Genomic DNA, 13,677 nt, shown 5'->3' on the forward strand with positions numbered 1-13,677 from the left:
TTATTAGTGACAAAACAAACCAACCAACCCCAAAACAAAAGCAAACTTTCCGGGGAAAAGCATGGGATCCATACACGAAAGGGTAGCAAGATTCACCAGAACAGAAAGAACACTGAAGCATATTAATAAAATGTAGGTCCATTCTGCATCCCTAACATAAGATACACTTATCTCATGAAGTGAAATTGAAATCCAGTGGACTTAATCTTACAGAACTTTGATCTTACAGCTTTCGTGAATTAGTACATATTGATTCATTTCCTCAACTCTTGGCCTTAACTGGCTTTGGGTTTCACACAAAGGCATGTGTTGTTAGACAGTGACACCTGCTGGTAAATTGTGGTATTGCAGTGTAGCTCTATCAGACATTATTAATCATCAGTATAAAGGGGAAATGTGGAGAAGAATTGGGGGAACTTTAAATGAGACACTAGGTGATAACCAAGCTTGAGGAGACTTCCTGTGACCTTGAGAAGAGATGATCTTGGGCTCATGATACCAATTATTGCAAAGTTCTTCAAAAACACTTGCAGTGAATTAAAAGTGAGCAGGCTATGGTCTTGGTGCCTGTTTTAACTCTTTACCAGAGACTTTCAGTGTGTTTTTTCCCCGTGGGATGACATCTTCAATATTACAGGAAAACCCCATAATAGAAGTAAAGCAATCCTTGAAGTATTTATTCACTTAATCCTTCAGTATTTTTAAAAATTAAATAGTGAAGCACTGAATGAATAAATATTAAACAGCACTACTCTGTACCCAAGAGAAAGAAAAGTAAAAAAAAAAAAAAAAAAAAATAGACCAGGTTCCTGACCTTAGAAAATTTCAATTTAAGTGGGAGAGACAGACAGTAAATGGTAGGCGAGATCATTTCAGATAGTAATAAGTGATCATAAATAATCACTTGTTATGTAAGTTTGCTCCATGGTCTATTTTTCTTTGGACAGAGATCTGTATTCGGTGGCCTCAGTTCATACTCGCTTCAGACTCTACATAAAGATTCTAGAAAGGTCATCCTTCTGTTCCCAGAATGACAGATCAGAGACCTCCAATAGTCAGGAACGTGTTTTTCCTTCCCGTCCCCCACAGCAGGGCTTGGTAGACACCCTGAAAATGAGCCCAAACTGACTGGTCCAGCCTCTCTCGGGGTCCCCCAGCCCCAGAGAGGGGGTCAGCTGCCTCACTCCCTCAGCAAGCACTTACCGGGAACGAGCTATGTCCTCCTCTGTGCCAGGAGCTTGTGAAGTTAACACTAGACTGAAGATGGACCAGTTCCCATCCTGAATCCTGGAAGAGCATCTCCAAGATCTTGGAACATTGGTCCTGCCATCCTTCTGCAGAGACCCCGGCACATTCTGGCTGGGATTGGTGATGCCCGTTCTGGCTGGACTGTTTCCTCATCAGGGGTGCCCTGGGTTATTCTCCTTAGGGGACACCAGGTTGCAATAAGGAAGGATTAAGGCATCCAAACCCATAAGATGGTCACAGATACATATATATTTTTTAAGCTAACGTTTGTTGAATGCTTATAATGTGCCAGCTACCGTGCTCTGTGCTTTACACGTATCACCTCCTGTGACAACCCCCCCCCCCCCCACGAGGTAGGTACTATGATTATCTACATTTTACAAATGGAAAGCTGGGATACAACGTGGCGAAGAAGATCACCCAGAGTCGCCTGGCCGGCAAGTGGCAAGACCAGGACCTGAATCTGGAGGGACTCAAAAGCCCCAGCCGTCCGTTGGCCCCGGTTGGACTGACGCCTGTGAACCCAGGGCGCCAGGAGCACCAAGGGCCAGAGAGAAGATTAAGTGCCACCGTATCAGCCTACGGAAGGGGTCAGGCACAGAACAGCAGCCAAACGGGAGACAGACCCGACGAGGAAATGAGTGGACGGCCCCTCCCGGGGGTGGCTCTGCGGCCAGGTGGAGGGTGAGAAGGGAGGTCAGAAGAGTGAGGTACCGAGATGGCCAGCAGTGGGCCCAGCTCCACGTTCCATTCATTTGACGCCAACCCCCCCCTCCAGGAACTCCCCACACCGTCCACTGCCTACCACCTCCTCTACACATCCATCCTATGCCATGGGTACTGGGGTTGAAGAGCTCGCCCCCCAAAATCCTTGCCCACACTCAACCTGTGACTATGACCTTATATGGAAATAGGTCCACACTGTCTTCAAGTTAAGATGAGGTCATGCTGCATTAGGGTGGGCCCTAACCCAATGGCACGTGTCCTTATAAGAAGAGGGAGTGTGGACACGGAGGAGAGTGTGATGTGACGGCAGGGATTGGAGGGGGGTGTTTACAAGCCAAGGAACGCCAAGGATCGCCAGCAACCACTACAAACCAGCAGGGGCAAGGAAGGATTCTCTCCCAGAGCTTTCGCAGGGAGCGCGGCCCTGCTGACAGCCCGATCTTGGACTTCCAGCTCCCAGGACTGTGAGAGAATACATTTCCTGTTGTCCAAAGCCACCCGCAGGAAGTGATGCGCATGGCCTTCATCACCTGTCCCCTGGATGGCCGCCACGGCCTCCTCACCCGTCTCCATGCTGGCACTCACGGCTCCTCTGATCCGTTTCCCGCTCGGCAGTGAAAGTGATCTTTGCAACATACCTACGGCACGTGGGCCCTACTCACGCTCTTCCCACAGGGTCCAGGATTCTTACCGTCCCGCCCACCCCCAGGCTCGAGGTGGTCTGGCTTCTGCTGCCCCATCAGCCAGCTCTGCGTGGCACCCTGTCCCACCTCTCCGGGCTCTGCTGCTTTCCTCCGAGTTCCACGCTCCCTCCTGCCTGGGAGCATCGCCCCACAGCCTCTCCACCTGGATTTCCATCCCATTTGTGCTTTCTGCAGCCACCACTGGTTCCTCCACCTGCTCCCAGCTCCCGCTCTACCTGACCTGATCATTGTCTCCTACTGCCCCCTCTCCCATTTACCCCACCCCACGCTCGTCACAGCGAGAATTTTATACTTAACTTATCTCAGACCTTGGCACACATGGGCCTTTGTAACAGTCAGCCGTTGCTGTGTAACAAACCACCCCAAAACTGTGGCTTCCGGCCACGATCATTTATGCTCGCTCACATTTCTGCAGCGGGGAGTGGGGAAGCGGCTGGTCCTGCTGGGCTTAACCGGGTGACTGTGCTTTGGGCGACTTTGCCTCGTTTGGCTCATTGATCTCCTCTGTATGCTCATCCTGGGACTCAGGCAGAAGGCACACTGGAAACCCCTGGGAAGCCCCATGGTGCCAGCACATTTCAATCTCTGCTTGAGTCGTGTCTGCTCACCCCCCTGCCCCTCATTGGTCAAAACCAGTCACACGGCTGAGTCCAGTCCTCAATCAGTATTTGTTGACTAAATACATTTGCTTGAACAAGATTAGTCATACGGAAATGGAAGGATAGTCATTGGAAAGCAAGGGACAAGGGAGGAGGAACTCCTTGGGAGGGTCCTGAATGCTTTGTGGGGTTGACACGCCCTGGTCCCCAGGCTGGACTTCATGAAAACGTCTCCTGGCGACCCCACAACTGTCAGCATTATGCTCCCGTGGGGAGAACACAGGACACTCCCCACCTTCAGGGGACCTTCACTCACCCACTTCTCACCTTCAGCAGGGTGAGAAGCACCATCCCTGCTAGGCCCTGGGGGGGCATGCTGGGAGAGGAACCACTCCCCCCTTCCCTCCTGCTATCCCTCCTTCAGTACACCGGCCCCTCGTGCCTCACTGCCCACGGCTGCCGGCCAGTCAGGCCTGGGCGTTGCTGTCCCCCCGCTCCCCACCCCCAACATTTCTTGGGAACAACCTGCCCAAGAGATTCGGAGGGAATTAGTGATAAGGAATTAAAAGACAAAGCACTACTTGGCTACAGAAAATACACACACACACACACACACACACACACACACACAGATACCAGAAAGGAAATGTAATCTTAGCATACTACGTGGCTCAGCTGTTAAGAATATTTAGATAATCATAATAACGGACACAGTGAATACTGACTTACTCCAGTGTCGTGATTTAACTCCAGTCTGAAGCCGGAAGGAGACCACGGAGCGGAGGATGGTGATGGTGATTGATATAATAATATTAATGGCCAACGCTCATTGAGAGCCTATTATGTGCCAGGGCCAAAGCACACGGGCAGGTCCACTGCCTGCTGACGCGAGCCCGGCGGGGTGCATACCAGCACCCCACACCACAGCTAAGGAAACCGAGCACAGATGAGGTAAAGAACTTGGTCAGGGTTGCTCCGCCGTAAGTGGCAGAGCCCGGTTTCGAACCCGGGTAATCTGGCTCGAATTATTCTCTTCTAGGTAGTTCCTTAGGTTTTAGACATTTAGGTGATATTAAAGTGAAAAGACATAGGAAACCGTGGTATGAGCAGGCTATTGAGAAATATGGCGGTAGATATCCAAAATAATGGCCCAAAAGAATCACAAGTAGTCACTTCTTGGGTGAAGCATTTGGGCGTGGGGGTGGGGCAGGAAATGGTTTGGGTTTGCTTGTAGGTAGCCCTCTGGTATTTTAAAAACTACTTGCATGTCTTATTTTGATTCAGATACAAATCAAATCGAGAAGGGCGCCCGAGTGGTTCAACCGGCTAAGCGTCCGGCTTCGGCTCAGGTCACGATCTCGCCGTCCGTGAGTTCGAGCCCCGCGTCGGGCTCTGTGCCGACGGCTCGGGGCCTGGAGCCCGGATTCTGTGTCTCCGCCTCTCTCTCTGCCCCTCCCCCACTCACTCTGTCTCTCTCTCTCTCTCTCTCTCAAAAATGAATAAATATTTAAAAAAAAAAATCAAATCAAGAAAAGGAGCTTCCAACAGTACAAAAGGGATCCCCAGTCTCCCCCCGCCAACCCCCAAGAGGTAAGCCTCCGGCCGGCTTCCTGTGTGTCTTCTAGACCTGTCTGGGCTCTCTAACTTGGGGGCTGCACACCACACCCACCGGATCTCCCTTTTGTATCTCTCCCCGTAATGATCTGTCTCAGAGATGGCGCCCATCGGGGTCTCTCTAGAGTTCCACTGGATGGTTCCATGAGCATCTAGCCAGGTCTACCAGCTGCAGGGGGACCTAGGTGAGCTCCTCCCCAGGTGCCTGAGGACCTAAACGGAGTCAGCCACCAACACGTGGGAGCAGAGCCATCAAGCCCAGTGGCCTTTTGTCCTAGGGAGAGTTCACACCCAGAAGGAGAGCTCCTGTCCCGGCCACTGGCTACTATTGGCACGGGCCCACGGAGGATCTCGGGGGAGGCAAGGTCAGCAAGCCAGGTGGCCTTGAACGTCAGAGCCTCCCTGCCCCCTTCTTGGTTTTGGGGTCATCCGGCTTCCCTCGTCCTGTGACAGATGCCCAGTACCTCTCTGGATGAGTGGTGCTCTGGGCTCCCGGGTCAGCCAAGTGCCAGCCTGCTCCTCCCAGACGCCTCCAGGAATTGCCTCAGGAGAGAGGGAGCCCCCTCCCTGTCCTCCGCCCTGTCATGGCTCCACCGCCCCCAGGGTTGCATCTGCTCGGTATCCAGGAAGCCGAGTCTGGGTGAGGTCCCCGGGGTGCCCACTCAGAACCCAGAAGGAGGAGGACTCGGGCGGAGTGAGCTGAATTTCCTTTCTATTTAAAGAAAAAACCCAAGTCAATATTTTTAGGTGCCAGCTAAGAAGTTGCTTCCTTTGCGCAGGGTCATTGTCTGTTGCGCGGCTGGGTGGTGGCTGACCCAGCCTGCAGAGCTGGGGAGGGGAGAGGAGGAAGAGGAGGAGGTGGAGGGAGTGGGCGGGGGGTGGGGGGGTGGGGAGGGTTTCCGTCTCCCTGAGCTGGTTCAGGACAGATGCTGACATCTGGTTTTAAGGGAGGGGTCTGTCCCCGCCCCCTCCCCCCCCCCCCGCCCCCCAACCAGTGGGTTTGCCCGGAGCTCCAGAAGAAACTTGCAGGAAATTGGTGGCAATTCGAACCCAGGCTCCTTCTGGCCTCTGGGCTGCATTCGGATACCAGACCACCCAAGCAGCTGGCACTTGGCAAGAGTGGACTGAGCTCTGTCTGGAAGCACATCTGGGAGACGCTCCACGGCGGACGCCGAGGGCCAGGGCCATCTGCGGGGCTGTCAACCTGTGTCTTTCTATGCCCAGAAGGGCCCGTTGCAGGAAAGCGTTCCAGGTGCTTCTGCAGCTTGTGTGTGTGTTGGTGGGGGGCGGTCGGGAGGGAGGAGGTCACCTCTATTCTCCCAGAACAGCTGGGAAGGACGCAGGACCGGCAAAGGCCCGGAGAGAAGCTCTCTGCCCACCGCCCCTCCTTAGAAGGTTCTGGGCCTTGGGGCAACGGATGGGGGAGGTAGAGGCTTCGTTGTGCTGAGACGGGGCCCTTCAGAAAAGCGAGGGCAGGGGAGAGGCTGAGCGGGCGGCCTGATGGACAACTTTGCCTCGAAAGGCTACGGTGTCGACAGTTAAGGGGGCACTGAGAAGACTGTGCTCTCCAAGGGCCCAACGCATACTTGCGGGGCAATGTGAAATCAAAACAGCTCATTGGTGGCTCCCAGGCCACCTCTCCCTGGAGCCCCGAGGTTCCCTGTCACCTGCAGCACCTAAGAACGCTTCGTTCATTTCCTGAGTGCAGGGCCGGGTCTCAGTGACCCTTGCAGGAGGCAAATCCCTGGCCCGCCAGAGGTCTGCAACGGTTAGAGAAACGGGCCTGGTAGGTGGGCACATGTCCCCGCTCTGCCTGTGGCTCCGGCCACCCAGGCACGCTACGGGGCTCTCCCGGTGGGGGGCCACCCTGAGACCCAGCTCTGTGCCTCTTCCCGGAAAGCAGAGTTTGTTATTCTGGTTAACAGAGGAGGAACCAGAGCTCACGGTGGGAAATTCAGCCCCACCGCTCTGCAGCCGAACAGCAGGGCCCGGATTCGAACCCAAATATTTCGGACTCCAGGGGCCAACCAACTCTCAACCTCACAACGTGCCTCCCGGGTGTCTTGGAAAAAAGCCAGGGACGGTGGGAATCCCGCGTCCTCGCTCCCAACATCCTACTGAGGGGGGCGGAAAAGTGCCTCGTGAACTTGGCGAGCGTCGCTGGCTGACGTCGGCACCGGGCTCGGGTATGGAAGGAAGTGGCGGCAGCAACTCTGAGGGCCAGAGTGGGCCGTGTGGGCAGAGCCGGCAGACCCAGTCCTCGGCCCCTGATGGAAAACACTCGGCGACATGGACTGACAAGCCGCTACGCTGACAGAATCAACGAGCACCTAGTGGGCGCCGACTGTATACCAGGTAACGGGGCCATAGCGATGAGTAGGTGGCCCTTGCTGGGCTGATGGGGAGGGTGCCCAGTGACAGATCACAGCTTGGTGTGGAAAGGGAGGCCCCTGCTGGCCTCGCTCTCGGCTGAGTCCCTGGTGCGCCCCCCCCAGTCCCCGCACTCATAGGTGTCTGTAGACTGAACGAATGACTCCTTGTGTGAGCTGGTTTGGCAGCTGGGCTCACCCCCTTCTTGCTGGGCCCTCACGCCACGGCCACCTGGTGGGACCCCTCCAGGGCTGGAAACTCCTCAAGGACCCCTACCGCCCAGGAAGTGACTCGCAAAGTTTTCCCTCAAACCACCCTCACCCACCTCAAGCGGGACTGTTCTTGAAGTCTCGGGTTTTATATTGAAAAGGGATGGAATTCGGCTTTTTTTTTTTTTTTTGCTCCAGGGGTTGTTTTAGGGTGAAAATAATATCTTCCAGGGCGCCTGGATTGCTCAGTGGGTTAAGCCTCCGACTCTTGATCTCAGCTCAGGTCATGATCTCAAGGTTCGTGAGTTCGAGCCCCGCCTCAGGCTCTGTGCTCATGGTGCAGAACCTGCTTGAGATTCTCTCTCTCTCTCTCTCTCTCTCTCTCTCTGCCCCTCCCTCACGTGTATGCACGTGCTCTCTCTCTCAAAATAATAAACTTTAAAACAATAATAATATTTTCCTTCAATTCTGGGAGCACAGTTTTGTTTGTTTTTTTTTTTTTTTCTAGAACATGGTGCTTCGTTTGTCCTGTGTCTTCAAGTCTCCCCAACTCTGTGTGGTGATCCAGTCTGAGAAGTCGGGAACGACCTGGGAAAAGGTCCACACTCCTTGGTTGGCCTTCGAGGCTTGAGGGTCTGGCCTCTGTCACCTCTGCTGCCCACATTCACCACTGGGACTGCCCTCTCCAGCGGCACAGGACTGCATGTGGCCCCGTACCCAATTCAGGCTGCTTTAGGCCTCCTGCCTGGGATTCCCCGTGAGGCCCCCCCACCTCCTCTCCAGGTCGATGTCTACTCAGCCTTCAAGACTCGACTCGGCACCTCCTCCTCCAGGAAGCCCTCCTGACCCCCAGGTGAGGCCCAGTGCTCTGCCTGTGTCCTCCGTAACGCCCTCTAGTATCAGGCTTCTAATTTGGTTCTAGAACGATGCCTCCTATCCACGCTGTATTATCTAGGATCCTTTAATGGCAAATGCCAACAATCCAATCCGATTGGTTTAAGCTGGAAAACAAGTGAGACTGATTGGCTCACAAAACTGGAGCAGGGATGAGAGGAGCAAGCCTCGGGGGTGACAGGGACCTTGGAAACCCTCTGTGCCTCTTGTCTAACTGGCTTCTTTCTCTGGGACAGGAGCCCTGGCTGCCTGCTCCCCAGGAAGACACACAAACAGCTCCCAGCCACAGGAGAGAACGCTCTTTTTCCGCCAGCTCCAGCCCGTGGTGGAAAGCGTGCGGGCTGGTGCAGGCCTGGGCAGCCGACGGTGTCAGGGCTGGGGGGGCGGGGGGCATTCCCACCCCCGGGCCTGAAGGGCCAGTGGGAAGGAACAGGTACTGAAGCCCCAGGGAACAGACGCAGACCGAGGCCATGCTGCATGCACCCTGGGACCTTCCTGCAAGGACGCGGCCACCCTTCTCAGCTGGCCGGTAAGTTACCCACCCCTCTCCCTTCCCATTACTGATGGACCGGCTGGGGCTGGAGATCCGGCCCGTGTAGACCCACATCCTGGGGCCTAGATTGGGTAGGGGGGAGGCCGATGGAGAAGGGAGCAAACTGAGCTGTGCTAAAGATCGGGCCCCGGAAAGGGGCTCGGAGGCCGCTCTGCTGGGCTGGGGGACCTGCCGGAGGAGAGGTCCTGAGTGGGTTCCGGGGCTGGAGCACGAGGACGGGGCGGCCCGGAGCCGGCAGGGGGAGGAGGGAGGGCGACGAGGGAGTCCCTGGTCAGGAAGAAGGAAGCCTGTTGGTGGAGGGGTCACCAGGGCGTTCTTTCTCCGGAAGCTCGCCACCAAGAGGCCCTCCTCCTGTGCGGCCCTCAGAGGGGAGGCCGCAGCCGCAGCCCCCCGCCCAGCCACATCTTGGGGTCTGTGAAAATTCTCCGTGATGGCGCCCTGAGTTATAACACCTGCAAGGAATCGAACCGTGGCGGAGAACGAGAAGCCGTGGAGGCCGCATTTTGGAGGCGCTGAGAGTCGTTCGGCAGTTTCCTGCGGGGTGGGGGGGGGGGGGAGCTGCGTCTGTGTGCGAGAGACCCGAGGCCACTTTTGAGTGTCTCCCCCGGAACTCTGCGCTCAGCAGGGGTGGGCGTCCAGCAGGCCCCCTGCCTGCGAGGCTGGCAACCACCACCCTTGGCTTTCCCGGGGCGGGGGGGTGGGGGGGGATGGCTGCTTCTGTAATAACTTCAGAATTAGCAAACCTTTGTGGCGGACGTTTCCTTCTCCGGAACACGGGATAACTGCGAAGATGGTTATTGCTATTAACGAGGCGGCCCCGATTTCTAAGGACCCATAGGCGCCGAGGAATGGGAAGCTTTTCTAGCACGGGTTCGGCCCGCGTGATGGATCCACGCAGACACCTCCTGGTGCTGTCATCACAAGGCCCCACACTGGACACAAAGTCCTCCCCAAGGTGTTCCAGGTGGAGCCACGAGCCCCACGCCCTCTCTCCCTCTGGCATCTCGAGCCAGTCGGTGCCGTGAGCCGTAGGCAGCCCCGGTTCCCTTACAGGAAAGCCTATCTGCACACACAGTGCGGGCTGCCGTGCTTGAAATCAGAATTTCAACTCAACAATGAGTAACGCTTTAAGCGTAATATGTCCCAAATGTTGCATGGGACACAGGTCCACCAACAGTGCATTTTTGTTCTTTATCTGAAATTCCAAGTCACCTGCATGTCCCGTAGATTTAGCCGCTGGGTCCAGCAACCCTAACGAAAGCCGGCTGAAGCCGGCTTCCTGGCCACACCGCCCGACGTCCCTGAATCCAGCCTCGCTGAAACGGCTCCCGCTCCGGGCCTTCCAAGGACAGGAGCCCGGCACCTCCTTGTTCTTTCAGACCTCGTTTGAAGTTGGGCTTCCGTCACTTGCAACCCAAGGTTAAAACAGGAGGTGACGAAGGGGCGCCTGGCGGGTGCAGTCGGTCAAGTCTGATCTCAGCTCAGGTCATGATCTCTCGGGCTCGTGAGTTCGAGCCCCGCGTCGGGCTCTGTGCTGATGGTGTTGAGCCTGCTCGGGATTCTGTGTCTCCTCCTCTCTGCCCCTCCCACACGTGTGCACGTGCACTCTCTCTCTCTCTCTCTCTCTCAAAATAGATAAACTTGAAAAAAAAAATTTTTTTTTAAATTAGAAAATAGCCAGTGATGAAGCCACAATTCGGGTAAAAAGTAACCCGGTGGCCCGGGAATCTCAAACTCCCCGGAAAACTCAAAATGTAGCACCAGGGGCTCAAGACTCTTGAAGGAGGGTTTCGGGATCTGGTGCCCTGGCTGCAAACTCTCCCCTCCTTTTCTTTCTGGGCCACTGATTATTGCCGCCGTTATAATTACTGTCCTATGGGAGTTTGTTTTCCAATTACAAAGTAATTCATGTTTACCGGGGCATTTTAAACCCCACATTTCTGTAAATTTAAAAGAATAAACAAGTTGGGGCTCCCCCCCCCCCGCATGAATACCTTCTGTTACAGCATTGTCTCCAGCAGGCAAATGCTAGATTCAACATCCGTGTTCAGTGACAGAGGACGGGGAACGTTCATCCGGACGCCGCTGTCCCTCGGGATGTGACGCACGCGTGGAAACGAGGTACGAAGACCGTGAGGAAACACAGAGAATGCTCATGAAAATATACGCCTAAAATAAAGCAGAACACACACCCCTGTGATGGCAAAGGTCACGTGTCCCGGGAGGGGTCCCCGAACACGAAAACAACAGATAGAGCGGCAGGCAGGCATTGTGGATGATTTTTCCCATTTCACGTCTTGTGTGTGGTGTTTTTTGTCCGTAACTAGAAATCCAAGGGGGAGAAGATTCACCTTTCCCAATTTATCTCCCTCGCGTTGGAAGTGGGAAAGGGAAGAGACCTCAGCTTTGCAGCCCCCGTGATTCAATTAACACAGGGAATAAACGAGGAGCAAATTATAGCAGTAGAGATGGGGAGTCACCCTCCGGCCCAGCCCCGGCTTGGCCGTCAGGCAAAGTCGCCCGGGTTTGGTGCAGCCTGCAGGCTTTGGTGGTAACCCTCCCCACCGGCTACCAGCCTGGCTTAACGACATTCTCTACTGTGGATCACGCTCTCGGGGGAAGCAGGCAAGAGCTGAGCTGGCCAAGGTGGGGCCCCTCTATCAGCTGGAGCCCGCGTCTGGGAGTCCGACGGAGGCTGGGGACTGGTCGCGGGTCGGCCACTGGCTGGGAGCCGCTGGTTTGCCCAATGGCAGCATCTTCTGTCCCCGGAGCACCTGCTTCTGAGACGACCCAGTAGTTAAGGGTGTAGACTCGGGCCGGACAGACCTTGGGCTTCACCACTTGATAGCGGTGACCTTGGGCAAGTCAGGGAACCTCATCAGAAAAAACGAGGCCTCTCACTCGCACTGTGTTAGCTGCTGTGCGGTGGCAGTGGCCTCTTAGCTTCCTGTGACCACGAGCTCCAAGCTGGTGGAGGTCACTAGTGACCTTCGAGAGCACTTTTAACAGAGCAGTGCGGGTGGACGTAGCTAGGAGGCCACTACGAAATCCATTCCTTCCGAACGGTCTGTGTGTTAAAATGGTGAGAGCTGACAGAGGAGGTGGGGGGGCCTCCCAAAGATGGGCGTACGAACCCCCCAAAAAAGGAGAGGTGGACGGTTCAAGAGAAGGCAGAGCATAAGCTCCATGAAAAAGGGGCTTTGGTCCCTGCGGGATGCCCTGGGCTGGAACAGAGCCTTGAGCCAGTAGCTGCCCGGTATCTAAACTGAGCACCCCTTCTCTGGGGCCTGGCGCCCTGAGGCTGAGCTGTGCAGGGCTGCGTGGTCAGCCGGCACCCCCCGAAAGTGCTGGCAGAGGGATTCATGCAGCCAGCACACGGGGGGGCCCCGGCCTCGATGAGATGGGGCACAGAGAGGGAGGATGCACACTCAGGAGACACACACACACACACACACACACACACACACACACAAATCAGTGAGGACTCCAGCCTCTTAAACATTTCACATCCTTCTAACGTTAAAGAGACTTTTGTGGAAAGTGTAGGTATTGTGTGGAAAAAAAAAAATATTTATGTGGCATTCAGTAAGCCCTTGAGTTTGAAGTAAAATTATTAATGCACTATTGAAAATGAGATGAGCTCCAAGAAAAGGATCTCATTTTTCTAGAAAAATGTTTATGTTTATTTATTTTTGAGAGAGAGAGAGAGAGTGAGCACAAGTGGGGAAGGGGCAGAGACAGAGAGACAGAATCCGAAGCAGGGTCCAGGCTCCGAGCTGTCAGCACAGAGCCCGACGCGGGGCTCGAACTCACAAACCTCGAGATCATGACCTGAGCTGCAGTCGGACGCTTAACCAACTGAGCCACCCAAGCGCCCCTTAAAATATTTTTTATCTCTTCTATTTGTATCTGTCTTGCAAGAAGTTCACCTCGTAGCACTACCGCTCATTTCTGGGGGATTGAAATGAATTTTGTCCCCCTACATTTCTTTGGGTACTTTTCGCCACTGTTAGAATTCAGTTACAACAAGCATGCGATATTTATACAAAAATATGTGTGATTTTGTTTTTCTCTAAAAAAAAAGCCAATATGCAAAGATCTTACAGTGGTTAATGCTGGGTGGAGACAATCTGTATGGATTAGTATTCTTATCTTTGTGCTTTTCTGTATTATTTTTTCTTTCAGTTAAAGATAAAAGCATATGGGGTGCGCCTGGGTGGCTCAGTCGGTTAAGCGTCTGACTCTTGATTTTGGTTCCGGTCATGATCTCGCGGTTCACGGGTTCGAGCCCTGCGTCGGGCTCCACGCTGACAGTGCAGAGCCTGCTTGGGATTCTCTCTCTCGCTCTCTCTCTCTCTCTCTCTCTCTGCCTCTCCCTCCACCACTCACATTCTCTCTCTCTCTCTCTCAAAATAAATAAACTTTCAAAAAATAAGCAAAAATAAATAAATAAATGAATAAAAGCACATGGAGTGGAGGGAGGGCGTAACTGATTATTTCCAACAATGCTTCTTCCAACAAAAAATACATCGGCAGTTGCCACAGGCCCAGGGCTTGGGATGAGAGAGGGGAGGGGCTGTGTCCGTGCAGGACGCAGGGGTGGGTGAGGCGGAGCAGGCACATCACACCTGCCAAGGCCCTGCAGCCGCACGGACCTCCCGGTCTTGCTCTCCACCTACAGTAAGTGGGAAAGTGCCAGGCGTGGGGTCAGCCCGTGCCCATCTTCCCTGGTGCCAACATGAATTCTGGCCCCCGTTGCG

At 54.5% G+C, this 13,677-nt stretch overlaps 1 protein-coding gene across 1 annotated transcript in view; it reads right to left on the reverse strand.

Moving 5' to 3' along the window:
- SPSB1 (splA/ryanodine receptor domain and SOCS box containing 1) overlaps positions 1–12,323 on the reverse strand; it is an 82,499-nt gene extending 70,176 nt beyond the window's left edge. Inside the window, exon 1 of the mRNA XM_053899020.1 lies at positions 10,912–12,323. The gene's annotated coding sequence lies outside the window, so the exon portion shown is untranslated. The remainder of the gene's footprint in view (positions 1–10,911) is intronic.
- Between the last annotated feature and the right edge of the window lie 1,354 nt (positions 12,324–13,677).

Source organism: Panthera pardus, unplaced genomic scaffold (genome assembly GCF_024362965.1).
Source record: "Panthera pardus isolate Hobbes unplaced genomic scaffold, ASM2436296v1 HiC_scaffold_11, whole genome shotgun sequence".
Lineage (NCBI taxonomy): Eukaryota > Metazoa > Chordata > Mammalia > Carnivora > Felidae > Panthera > Panthera pardus.